Here is a 14,885-nt window from a genome sequence, read left to right as displayed (position 1 = left end):
TGGTCCAGACAGATGCATTGCAGAGAGGGATAGGTGGAGTTCTACTGCAAGGAGAAGGGAAGGACAAGAAACCAGTGGCCTATGTTAGCAGGAAGCTGTTCCTGTGAGAGACGCGCTACTCAATGGCCGAGTTGGAGTATTTGGCCATCAAGTGGGTGATCGACTCATTCAAGTACTATCTCCTGGGGAGGGAATTCACCCTGGAGACCGACCATTGAGTTCTCCAGTGGTTGGAGTCCATGAAAGACACAAACAGCTTGATCACCAGGTGGTTCCTGTCCCTCCAGCCATACAAGTTCAACATTTGCTATGTGCCTGGGAAGCAGAACACGGTGGTTTGACTTCCTGTCCCGCAGAAAAGATTCTGGACCTTCCAACGGGGGAGGAAATGTAAGGGAGCTGTTAGTGCCCCCCCCCCACACACACACTAATCAGGTGTATGCCATCCACCTCACACCTATTTAGTTTAATCATTTAGTATTTGCATTTAACCTTTCACTAATTTTATTAATTAACCTGAGTTACTGGTGATTACTTTTTTTTGTCTTAACAGCTAAGGACAGTACCTATTTAGTTTGTTCTCACTTAAAGTTTGCTCATTTCCTTTTGTTCATTGTTTTCTCTTTTCCTTTGAGGTCAGCGGGTGGGGTACTCCCATGGAGGCGCACCCATGTGAGTGCAGGTCAGGTGTAGAAGATCTGCCTGATCAGACCAGACCATGTAGCCCAAAGGAAGGGGAGGTTTAGCAGGGGAGGGATATAATTAAATGTGTCACAAGGGGTGCATTTTCAGAAATAACACATTATATGAAACACAAAGGTTGATGTATAGGTTTATTTTGCAGATAGGTGTGAATGAGGTGCATGTTTACTGGAAGTTTAAAGCTAATCTACACTGAGTTCACTTGTAGTTGAGGGGTTAGTGGATTGAGCCAGACCTATTTGAAGGGGTCTGGAGTCATATGAACTGTTCTTCATTTTCCTGTTATCTGTGGAGGGGGACAAGTTGTCTTTATTTATTTATTTATTGATTGATTGATTGATTGATTGATTGGGTGTGTTAAAAAATAAAAGTGAAGTATTTTTCCTACTTCGGATGGTTGCCAGCACTTCCATTTATGTGACTCGGGTGCTACGGCTCTCTGGCTTAAGTAAGAGTACCAGCTAATTCTCACAATTAAATTGGCAAATTCTTAAATAAAGACATTGTTTTGACCTGGCTGTTTGTACATTTTCCATGTTTTTTCCTTAAACTCCAACTCAACTTCAGCTGTAGACAGTCTGCTTTAACATTTGTCAAGTATAAAAAAAGACAAAATTATTAGAAGTAATAAAAAAGATGTTATTTAGGGATCTGACATTTAAAAGACCAAAACTTGCTGGGTTACAAATGAGGGTGGGGGCTGGCAGAGGTTGCAGAAGAACTTGAATAAAATTGCATTCATTGGCAGCGGAGGGACATGAAAAGATTCTAATCTTTGTGCGGTCTGTTTGCTGAAAGATATGCAGTTAACAGCAGAATCAAGAGTGAAAGCATCATACTGCTATGAGCATCAATTAGTGTGTGTGTGTGTGTGTGTGTGTGTGTGTGTGTGCGTGTGTGCATGCCATATTTCAACAACCTATTTTCGCTGTGCATTAAAGTATTCACACCTAATCTCACTCACAAACCTGGAAAATGTACAGCAAATAATGTAATAAAATAAGGATTTAATGGTGATGTAAAATGTCACCGTTAAGTGTACCTAGAGCATGTCCATTATAAGACATCTTCATAAGTCTATTGAACATCTGATGCTCAGACCCATCCCTTATCTACAGGGGTGGTTTCTCATATGGACAAAGTGGGCATTTGCCCAGGGGGGCATTTCATGAGGGGCGCCGTGCCACGAGCTCTTAAAAAAAATTGAGTCAATCTATCACGATGTGCCAGGGAATTGGCACAATAGCGCCCCCTCTGTTGTGCAGGCGCCCCTGCATGCTGTGGTGGTGCCGTGCAGCATGTGCACAGAAGCAGCGAGAGAAAGAAAAGGAAGAGGTGGAGGGGGCGCGTGGGACAGTTGACCTGTGGGTCTGTCAGGTGTTCAATTTAGAAAAAGAAGAAGAGGAGAAACGGGCAAAAGATAAAGGTATGCACATGTTCTGTCCATATTACTGTGCATGTTCTGAAAACAGGGCTCAGGTTCATCAGGCAGGTTCTAACTCTCACAGTTGTTCCTTTATCTGCTTTCTCTGCTCTAAAACAACTATATTTAGGCTGAACTGAACTAACAAACATGACATACAATTTCACCATATTGTGTCGTGCAACAAGACAGTGCTACAAGTTCAGTTATTATTTCTATCGGTCATTTGGGTTAATGTCATCAGGTCCTGTCCAGTAATTAGCTAACGGAATTTACAATGCAGTAGTTTCAAAGACGAACATTTGTTAATTGCTAAAACTCTATTTTGTGATAAAGGCAGTCTATATCTGAACAGGCCAGCACTGAGAGTGTGTCCTGTTCCTCCCTGAGAGTTAGCGTCATAGTGTGTAAGGACAGACAGTAATAGTATACAATGGTATGTTTATTTAAATGTACAATTCATGGATGTTTTAGATCAGATTCACAGTTATGTTTACTGCCTTTTGATGCAGTTTCAGGGGCACTTCTAAAATATTTTGGATCATCCCATGTAACTGGTCAGGATGAGCTGCCATCTACCCACTCAGCTGATGGGATGTTCTCTGTGTCTCAGGATGAGGAGCTGCCATCTACCTCCTCAGATATACAGGCCTCTGGAATGAGCTGGACACTTCAGGGACAGACACCATCTATGTCCTCAGAGACAGTGTCTCCACTAATGTCTGATCCTCAGGATCAAGACTGGTTTGCTCCTACGTCTCCCCAGCAGGAGGATCCTTCAGGTCGGTTTTTGCAAATGTGTGTGTGCGTGTGTGTGTATTATTGTTGAGAAGAAAAAATAGTTAGAAGTTGACTGATATATTTAGAGAAGATCAACAGCCTTTTTTTTTGTTTCTGTTGCAAATTGTTTAGAAAATGGATCACTCATTTAACAAGTTCAGGAATGGCAAATTAGACACATGGGAGCCCTTTACTGACATCACATTACAGTAGGCTCTTGTCAAGGTATTGTCTATTTAATTTAAAATTATTAGTGCTGGGCAGCGATTAAAATTTTGAATCGCAATTAATCGCGTGGATTTCTGCAATTAATCGCGATTACTCGCATAGTTATATTTTTTTGGGGGGGTGGGGGTGGGGGGGTTGCTGGCATCAACAGCATATATTGCCTTTAAGTGATATTCCAGACTTGAAGTACTCTGGTGATAAAAATAATTCCACATTGCAGCGCTTATAAACAACTTTGGCCTTATCAACCCCACCATCTGAAGACATTTAAAATGAAAATGTCCATGTAAAAGACCGGTACTTTTCTCCATGTTTATGTCCCCACCAGTTTATTTCCGCTTGTGAGTGACTGACAGGAGTCTTAAGCCCAGTAATAAGTACTAATACTTATAATCCCCATAATATGTGATGTTCAGTTGTTAAAAGCAAGCAAAGGGGGCCCTCTAGTGGTTGGAATAAGCTGCACTAACGTATGTTTTGTCCTTTCGGTGTTACCGTAGTCAGTTTGGACATAAGAAGGAACTAACTAATAAAATAAAGACAAAATAAATCAATTAGTTATGTCTATTAATGATATGCATATTCACGGAAAATGCATAGATGTAATTATTATAAACTTAAATTGACTGCTAATAGAACAACCACATCGTAAATAAGTAAAGGTTAGCTCAAAGGCTGGCATATTATACCTAAACACAACCAATGAATTTATATAAACTTAGCATGAGCCTGCATAAAGAATGAGCAACCCATCTCCGACTGATAAACATGGTAATAACACACTGTAATAAACACATCCAAAATAACGTCATAAACATGTTTCTAATGGCATGTTTGCATGTGAAGTTATTTAGCAAACAACAGAATGATTGATATATACAGGCATTGAACTGCAGGAGTTACACAAAGTTTGATTCAGCATTACTTGTAAAGTTTGCTGGCTTCTCTCCTCTCAGCCAGCACGTACACAGAGCACCAGCGCTTGGTGCGTGTGGAGCGCCAAAATAAAAGCATGAGTTTCAAAATAAGAGTCCGTATGTATAAATGAACTAAGACTTGCTTGAAAGGCAGAACAATAATAAAACGGCATTAACGTGTGATAAAAAAAAAAATGTTGGCGCTATTTAATGAATGCGTTAACATGGTAATAACGCGTTAACATGCCCAGCCCTAAAAATTGTATAATTTTTTTCCACACAGACCCTGTCAGTTTTTCTGTATTTTTAGATGTCCTTGTGGACATATTATAAAACATCACAGTTTGCTAGAGGGGGTTCTCACCCAGGGTGTCATTCAAGCTAGGACCGCCACTGCTTATCTACATTGTAATTTGTGAACAGATGACAGATGATGGGGATGAGGATTTTTACCCCAAAATGAACTCACTGTTTAGACTGTGGTTGAATTGTAAAAAAAACCAATAACAATAATACCTATTTGTAACTTAAAACCACATAAACAGTCAAATGGAAAAGAAAGCACACACTCTTTGATGTCTATAGTTTTATGCATCATGACTTAATAAAGAATCATCTGTTCCGTACCAGGTTCTATGTTTGACTCCAAACAACATACAATAGATTATAATGAGAATGAAACCAAAATGTGGAAGCAGAAAAAAAAAAACTAAAACAAGTGGTGCCAGGCACAACAACCCCGCCCCTCACAGATATTTTGCCGATTATGAGTACATGGGAACATTTAAAAAATTCATAAAAAAATTTGAACTTTGACCTACTGTTCCCAAAATGTAATGAGATCTATTCTGGATCACTGGCAATCTATAAACCCAATTTGGTATGAATTCAACCAATGGTTTTACTGACAAACAAACAAACAGACAGACAGACAAACAAGCAAACAAACATACAAACAAGCAAACAAAAATACAAAACAAACAAACTTACAAAACAAACAAGCAAACAAACAAAACAAACAAACAAGCAAACAAACATACAAAACAAACCAAAAACAATACCCCTTGCCTCCCCTTCGGGGGGTGGGGTAACAAAAAAAACCCAGCATATTAAAGAATTAAGATGGCAAGAATCAACCAGGTGCAGCTAAGCCCTTGATTTATCGAACATCAGTCAGTGTGACCACCTCAAGGACATCAGCAATGAATGTAGTGAAGTGATTGTTGCTGCCAATCAATCTGGGAAGAGTTCTAAGAGCATTTCCAAACAATTCAAAGTCCATCATTTTACACAGAGAAAACAGTGGGAAGTGGAAAACATTCAAGACAGTAGCCAATCTCAGTAGAGCTGCCAAGACTCTACAGGCAAGTTCATGACAGTGCAATTAGATGAAGATTGAACAAATACGGCTTGTTGTGTCTTTGTTTGGAAGGGTTACAAAAAGAAAGTGTCTGATCTTTACAAAGAACAAGCCATCACAGCTTAGGTTTGCAAAGTTGTATCTGAACAAACCACAAGACTTATGGAACAGTGACCTTAGGACAAATGAAACCAAAATGAGAGGTGTTTGGCTATAATGGGCAGCGCCACATTTGGCAAAAACTAAACACAGAATATCAGCTCAAACACCTCATAGCAACCTGCCAGACATGTGGTAGAGGGGTGAATATTACCCCGCCCCCTGAAAGGGAGGCAGGAAAGGGGTATTGTTTTTGGTTCGGTTTGCTTGTTTCTTTGTTTGTTTACACTCTAGCAGCAAAACTATTGCTTGAATTCATACCAAATGGGGTTAATAGATTGCCAGTGACCCAGAAGAGATCTTATTACATTTTGAGAAAAGTAGGTCAAAGTTCAAATATTTTATGAATTTTTAAAATCTTTTTTTTCCCATTTACTTAAAATGGGTGAACGTTCACATGTCTGTAGCCGCAAAACTATTGGTTGAATTCATACCAAATTGGGTTTATAGATTGCCAGTGACCCAGAATAGATGTGGTTACATTTAGGGAAAAGTAGGTCAAAGTTCAAATTCTTCATGAGTTTTTTCAATCTTTTTTTTCCTCCCATTTACTTATAATGGCCGAAATTTTAAATGTCTATAAAAACATCAATTTTATTTCAATTTACTTCAGACTTGCCACATGTATAGCAGCAATTGATATGCTGACATCAGCACAAGCTACAATACATGCAAGGGGTGGGGTTAGTTGTGCCTGGCACCACTTGTTTGGGTGTGTTTTACCACCACAGTACCAAAGTCAACCATGAACTCCCCTGTTTCCAGAGTATTCTAGACCATCTGTCCAACAGCCCAAACTTGACTGAAGCAGGTTCATGCAATAGGACAATGATCCTAAGAACACCAAGAAATTAACAACAGAATGAATGGCTGTGAATGTCCAGATGTTAACCTAGCTGAAATGCTGTAGCAGGACCTTCAGAGCTGTACATATGCAAATACCTGAAATGAAGCAACAATATCAGAAAGAGTGGGCCAGTAAAACAATGATAATGACACTGTGGAACCTGTTGAGTGTTGTTTTACACTTGACATTTAAATAATCTTAGATCCAGGTAAAGATGATTTGAGTTTTCATTATGTCCTCATATGTAAAACCTTAGAATACAAACAGGACATTGCAAAGGTCAGATTCCTGGTCTTCCACAATGCTGTAATAAAGCAGATCTGAATCACATATGAGTGAAAGACCCAAAGACCAAAAGCAAAGACAGATACAATAAATATGATTGAGGAAAAAATCTGCCGTTGTTGATTTCATAAATATAGAACTCAGTGGAATTAATCTGCAGTGCTTTAAACTGTGTGATGATGAAGTTCAGAGGTGTCCAAACAGACCTGTCAGGCTCACAGAGAGGAGTGGAAACACAGCTGTGAGCTATAACTGGCAGCTTTTCACTGTGATGACCCTAATTTGTCTAATGGATCTGGAGAAAGTGTGTGCCAAAACATCTCAGTCAGTCTGAGAGTAGATTTAAAGCAGATAAAGAGTCTGACTCTGTACAGGTCCATGGGTCAGCCTCTGCAGGTTTACAGCCTTGGAGCTCTGCAGGTCTACTGGTTTACATGTCTATCTGCAGGTGCAGCCTAAATGTGACTCTACGTAGGTCATAGAGACATTTACAAGGTTTAAGTACTTGTTTCTAATTGTTTTAATTTTTAATGTTTACTATTAGTTTTTTTTTTTACTTATTCTACCACTGTACAACTGTTATTAACACTTCTTTTTTCATGTTTTTACTCTTTTATACCTCATGTTCTGTCTGTATTTATTTTATTTTATGTACCTCTGCACCATTGAAAGGAAGGTTTCCCTCAGAGGGTTTAAATAAATAAAAGAATGAAAATAAATGAATGAGTCTATGGCAATCTGGCTCACAGTAGGTAATCCACAAGAATAAACCTGCCATTGGTTGATCGACTACTTAGTCAGTCTCCCCTCCATTATCTCTGTGTTTCTGTTTTAAAAGTCTCCCTTTCTCTGTGAAAGAAAGACATTCCCATTTTTATGTGGGACTTTCTGTTGTGGGGATTTTGTCTTTTTAATACCACTCTTTCCCTCCTCAGTTCTCCTTGTACAAATGTTAGATCAAATTAGGCTTTCTCCTGCAATATTTTGCATTTTGCTGTTGCAGGATCCAGTGCTTAATCATCAAAATGAGTATAATTTGATTGCAGAAATACATGTTTTTTTGTTTCCTATTCCAAAATAATAGTGTATGGAGTCATACCTACATCCAGTACAAACACAGCTTTAACCAAGAAAAGCACTTGGAGAGCGCAGACCTCTGCCAAGGCTGATCAGTGGGCCCCCATGCCCCCCACCCCACCACCCCACCCCTGATCACCACCAAAATTTAATCATTTCTTCCTTGTGCCAGTATCAACATTTCCTGAAAATTTCATGAAAATCTGTCCTTAACTTTTTGAGTTATCTTGCTAACAAACAAACAAACACACATGCAAACACACAAAGCAAAGCGATCACAATACCTCCTGGCGGAGGTAACAAGTGTGGAAGGACTTTCACATGCAACGTGACAAAGGCAACAAGTCCACTTTTTATTCCTCAAAGACCTAAACAGCCACTTGCAACTAGAAGCATCTACAGATCTAAAATATTTAATAATTCTTCAACAACTAAACCCATCAATACATTAAAACAAGTCAGGTAAAATGTCATTTCTCATCTTTTCACTATGACAGATATGACGCATGTGGATGTTCAAAGGCTTCATAAATGTCAAGAATTTCTGAAACATTGATTGCTGTGTAGTTCAATTGCTATTTGGTTGTGGACACTTGTTTTTATATTCAGTTAATGATATATTTTGTTGAAAAGGTCAACAGTCAACCTTTGCAAAATACCGGTTTTTCACAAAAATGTAAATGACAATATGATAACTGGTAATAATTCACTTTGGAAAGGTTAGAGGTGGAGAAAATTCATTTGCAAGTCACCACAAAAATAGTTCTAGGTCTGTAATGGCTAAGATTGATCAACCAAGCTGAACTATGAACACTGCATCATGCAGCAAAAGCTCATATGGCCAATAATGAAGCATCTAATCAGGAAATAATGGCAGACTGGGGGGAAACTCACGTTATTTGTGTCTAAAATTGCACGCTACTCATTATATTTCCACTATGCTAATTAGTGAGTGATTACGGACACAGCCTCGTGTAACAGTACAGATTTGCATATGGGAGGAAACCATTTCTTGGAAACAGGTGTGTTTTAACACTGTGGCTGCTTGTTCAAGATTTGCAATAGAATAGAATAGAATAGAATAGAATAGAATAGGATAGAACACAATAGCCATTTTATTGTCAAACAGAACATACACTAACTTGCTATCAGACTGGTAACAAACTAAAATTATTGAAGATTAAAACAATTTATATATATATATATGTATACATATATATATATATATATATATATATATATATATACGTATCTACTCATACATATATACACACACACACACACACATAAATATATATGTATACTCATACACACCTGCATACATACACATCCCCACACATTTATCTGTGAAGAAGTAGCAGCAGTTTTTCTTCAGTGAAACAGAGAATTGTGGCAGCAAAATCAGTAAATGTAACTTAGGGTTGCTGTGCACTCCCGCTCAAATAAAATGTATTAACTGAGGTAAAGAGGTATGGTTTTCATTCAGAATGTGTTATCTTGTGAAGTGATCCTGCTATGAATTTTGGAAATCCACCTGTTTTGTTGTGTCCTCAGTGACTCCCAGGAACAGAGCTCTGGACCCAGCAGTGAACGCAGCACTGCATCATCTATACAAGCCCCATATATGAGACGATAGATCCATAGTAGCACAGACCTGCAGGTCTACTATCAACTAAACATGAATCAAAATGTTTACATTATCCTGACAGTGGGTGGAAGTCCTCTGACCTTTCACCTTTGACCTGTGACAGTACAACCCTTCTTTCAATCAAAATCTGTTTCCACTAGTGAAGATAATACTGACGGCAATTACACTGTCATTAGATATGCAGCACACACACACACACACACACACACACACACACACACATCCATCATCCTTCAGTCCTGATGTATTTACTCTCCCTGAGCTGCAGTTCATCTCCTCCATCAGTCAGACGAGGTGCAGACCGCAGGCGGAGGTCTTATTCTGCTCCTAAATCACTGAACAAAAGGAACCCAGAGGAACGCAGATCAATGCAGTGTGTGTGAATGGACATGTTTTCCTTACATAATGGGGACATAAATCTGTTCACACACTCACTTGTGGGGACAAAATTCATGTCCCTGTAACTTAATCATTAAATTAAAGGGTTAAGACTGGTTAGGGCTTGGGGAAGTTACGGTTCGGGGAAGTTTCCAGCAAATGAATGAAAATCAGTGCTTCCTAAACATAGGGAAACACAGCAAGCATATGTGTGTGATTTCACATTATGCAGGAGGTCACTATATGTGCACTGAGCTGTCAATATGGTTGATTGATGGCCCCCTGCAGAGCTAACAGGGAGTCTGAGCCATCTCTCTGTGTGCATCTGTGTTTGTGTTGTGCAACAAGAACACACACTGTGTCTGTCTGCAGGTCAGTAAACCTACACAGTGTGACAATTTCATCCTTATTTTCTGCCATAGTAACATCTGTCTCCATGCTGTCACTCAGGAGACACACTGCCTGCAAAACAAAGGGAAATTACCTTTATATAGATACAGGACTGAACTGCTCACACTGTTACTCTGATCTGAGAACGTTCCACAGTCACAGTCATAAGCCACTGTTTATTCTGGATCATACTTTGGTCCAAAAAAACAAACAAAATACTTTACTATATTTTACTGGATATTTTTAATATGAAGGTTTACGTGGGAGCGTGAAGTTGGTTCCGTAAATGGAACCAGTTCCAAGTTCCGAAAACGGAACTGCTCCGTTTACGGAACCAGTTCCGTTTTCAGAACTCGCAACCAGTTCCGTTTAAGGGTCCAGTCCCGTTTAAGGGTCCAGTTCTGTTTAAGTGTCATGGAAGTAAGCCGTGCTCCGACCTCCAAGCACTGCTTAGCGCCCTCCAAGCCCGGCTCCTGCGGGGCTTGGAGCTGCTCTAACCCGCAGTGAATCGCGAGAACAAGCCGGTCCTCCACGGACCTCGGATCTCGTTCTGAATAATGCTCTCCATCAGGTCCGACCCATAAATTAATACACATTTGCACTCTTCTGCTGTTTATATTTTCTTTAATCCTGGCGAATGTCATTTTATTTTACTTCATTAACACCAACCCCAGCTTCCACATCGCCCGTTGTGCCCTGCGCAAAGTGGGCTCCAGGCTTCTAGCGCCAGTTTGCAGACCGATGCACTAAGACTGTGACCCGGTACACCACGCCGCAGCACGGACCTCCAAGCTCCAGGCTTTTCATCAGCTACCGGCTACGTATAAATTAAACGGACCTCGGAAGTCCAGTTCGTGCTGGTTATGAATAAGCTTTCTTGGATCTGCTTATTCGGAACCAGCTCCGTTTAAGGATTGAACTAGTTTCATTTACAGAACTCGAAACCAAGCCGGGCTGGAAGCTCTACTTTTACCATGAAAAGATGACAAATTGCATTTTACACCAATTATTTGCATGTATTGATCAGATTAGTGGTTAAGAGTTATTAAACTTTTAGAGCAGTAGATGATTTGGACTGTGGTGGTTTGGGTCTTCATGGGTTGAATAGAGTTATTGTGTCATACTGTTATATATTCCTTGAACGGTATGATTATAGAACGTTATGACATGTTTAAAGTTGTATAAGCAATAAGATTATAATACAATGTGATATAAGGAATGACTCGTGCGCTGTCCATTGTGCTGAATCCGAGACCCTTACACGGAACTGGTTCCGAATAAGCAGATCCGAGGAAGTTTATCTTTGTTTGAATGTGTTTGAAAGAAGGTGTTTCAGGGGAGTCACTCATCCGATTTTATTGAGAAATTATTGTTTTTTGTTTTGTTTTGTTTTGTTTTAAAGAAAAGTTTTTGTTTTACTTTAAATAATGACTTTACCTGTATTACTATTAGCCCCGTATGCCGCATATGTGTAAAACAACACCATGGACAGCGCACGAGTCATTCCTTATATCGCATTGTATTATAATTTTATTCCTTATACAACCGTGGAGAGGCGGCTTGGTCTCGCGGTTCACCCTGTTTTAGAGCACCTCCCAGGCCCACAGAAGCCGGGCTTGGAGGGTTTGATGAGGGCAAAGCGGGGCTTGGAGGTCGGTGCACGGCTTGGTTCTGAGTTCGGTAAATGAAACTAGTTCAATCCTTAAACGGAGCTGGTTCCGAATAAGCAGATCCAAGAAAGCTTATTCATAACCAGCACGAACTGGACTTCCGAGGTCCGTTTAATTTATACGTAGCCGGTAGCTGATGAAAAGCCTGGAGCTTGGAGGTCCGTGCTGCGGCGTGGTGTACCGGGTCACAGCGGCTTAGTGCATCGGTCTACAAGCTGGCGCTAGAAGCCTGGAGCCCGCTTTGCGCAGGGCACAACGGGCGATGTGGAAGTTGGGGTTGGCATAAATGAAGTAAAATAAAATGACATTCGCCAGCATTAAAGAAAATATAAACAGCAGAAGGTGCAAATGTGTATTAATTTATGGGTCGGACCTGATGGAGAGCATTATTCAGAACGAGATCCGAGGTCCGTGGAGGACCGGCTTGTTCTCGCGATTCACTGCAGGTTAGAGCAGCTCCAAGCCCCGCAGGAGCCGGGCTTGGAGGGCGCTAAGCAGTGCTTGGAGGTCGGAGCACGGCTTACTTCCATGACACTTAAACGGAACTGGACCCTTAAACGGGACTGGACCCTTAAATGGAACTGGACCCTTAAACGGAACTGGTTGCGAGTTTCGAAAACGGAACTGGTTCCGTAAACGGAGCAGTTCCGTTTTCGGAACTCGGAACTGGTCCCATTTACGGAACCAACTTCACGCTCCCGGTTTACGTCAGGGGTTTTCTAGGTGGCATGGTGGTGCAGTGGTTAGCACTATAACCTCAAGGAGGTCCTGGGTTTAATTTCAGCACCAACTGAGTGCTGTGTGGAGTTTGTTCTCCCCAACTCTGCAAAATTGCCCTTAGGTGTGAATGTGAGAATGAATGGAGTCAGATCATGTGTGATCGGAACATGTAGAATATAAACAAGTCATGCATTTTTATGTTCTGACCACCAGTTTGAATTATGTACAGGTTTTATTGTCAGTAATTTACTATTGATTTATATGAGCAATATTTGACAATTTATCATTCAGGACTATGAGAGCTTTCCAAACATAAAATTATATAATTAAACAGTCCTTCCAAACTCCCAAAAGATACACATTACTTTCCAGTATTACAAAGAAAAGTATCAAAATTGCAAAACTCAGAAGCTGTAACCTGCAAAACATCAGCATTTTCACTATTCTCAAAAATTAAACAAAAAACAGTTATTGATTACCAAACTGCAGTGGAATTTATGATTCACTGTTACAGCTCTACCTTAAACAAAGACTATACGAATAAAGAGATGAAACTCTGCTGTTCTGACAATGGCCATTCAGTATTGTAACCTCATAGACCCATATATTTGGTAATGTTCTTTTCTGTTTTTTAGGAAAACTTGAAAATAAATACAAGTCGTTTTACACCAACAAAGAGTGTAGACACAAAGATTAAAGGAAAAGCACAAAACTGCGGTCCAAGAACAACTTTCAATGCACAAAGAAATGGTCGTCTATTGTAGATATTGACAATATAAGTCCACCCAAAATGTCATACTATGTACAAAATCCACAAAACATATGCTAACATTTAGTATACTTTTGTTTGACTAAATACTACAATGTATGTTTCCAGACCTTGAGCTCAGGATGTGAATACATACCACTTCCTGTCTGCTCTGTGTGGTGCTACAGACTATACCAGCATCTGCAATAGTACAAAGTATAAACTACTGGTTCTAACTACAAGCTACTGGGCTGCACTTGCCTTCTCTCATTGTCTGTCTCATTACTTTATGGGATATTTATGATGATGGTGAAATGTCCAGAGCTTATATAATGTAATATTTACCTATAAATACAATTCATATATTGGTTTTATATGATGGATTCATACTAAAAAACCCTAAATGCTGTTTTAATGTATGAAACTATAAAATTTCAGACCCAATCTATAAGTTCCTTGTTGTAAATACTACTCTACTCTTCCATGAGCCTCGGCTGCTGTTGCCATCGGGAAGAAGCCAGTGTAAATAAAGAGTGAAGATTCTGATCTCTTTCTCCATTGATTAAAACATAACAGCAAACCAGCAGCTAATTATCTTAACGTTCTCCTGTTTACAAAAGTCAGTCTTGTGTTTCAAGAGTTATAAGACATGGTGTAGAGATTCCTGATGTTCTTAGTAAGCACCTTTTGCAACACCGCAAGTTTTAACAATCATTTTATTAATTTCAGAGTTTTTCAGGTGGTGTCAAAATTTGTTAATCTGTGGTTAAGATATAATCACAGAGGTTGCCTGATTCTTATGAAACCAAGTAAATACATTTCACAAAAGAGGAATTTGTTCAGGGACTTGAGCACTTCTTCCATAAGAATCCATTCCAACAATAAAAACTGTGGTCTCAAGGCCAAGACATGTTTACTCTGCAAGACTGGAATCCTCTCTTCTTACTTGAATTGTCTTTGTCAAAGGTATGAGTCAGAGCTGTTGTAAATCCACAGTGCTGCATTGTTGTGGTTAAGAACCAAACCTGCAGACTTTCAAAACACTCCTTTTCCACTAAGACAGCTCCAGGGTCACTTTACAACCAGCTCGAACCAGTTATTTTTGTTTTGACTACCAACAATAATCTACTGTCAGACATTTTACCCCATAAAAACAGCTTGAATATGGATGAGAAATCCAAGCAACCAGTGCTCATGGAGGAGATGGCCTGTCTACTTGCACTGTAACAGAAAACAAACATCCAAAAGGACCTGCTGGACAGTTCACAGCATGGTACCAGATATGTGGACAGTTGGTGAGGCCTTCTGGTCCCACTAGCTGCTCCCATTAGCTGCCAGCACAACCAGCCTGATCTCAGCAAGTCCTATTGAAATATGGACTCTGTAGAGACATCAGAGCCAGATGCACACAGGGGTCACTGGTGCTGTGCCCATCTATACAGGGATTCAAATGTGGAGTCTGCCTGGTCATTCACACATTTGACCTGTCAGATGAAGCTCCAGCAAAATTACATCTATCCTCAGATAAATTGGTGTCAATTTCGTACTGACTG

Source organism: Sphaeramia orbicularis, chromosome 12, assembly GCF_902148855.1.
Source record: "Sphaeramia orbicularis chromosome 12, fSphaOr1.1, whole genome shotgun sequence".
NCBI classification, from domain to species: domain Eukaryota; kingdom Metazoa; phylum Chordata; class Actinopteri; order Kurtiformes; family Apogonidae; genus Sphaeramia; species Sphaeramia orbicularis.
The sequence above is the reverse complement of the archived record's forward strand: the minus strand, read 5'-3'. Positions refer to the sequence as shown.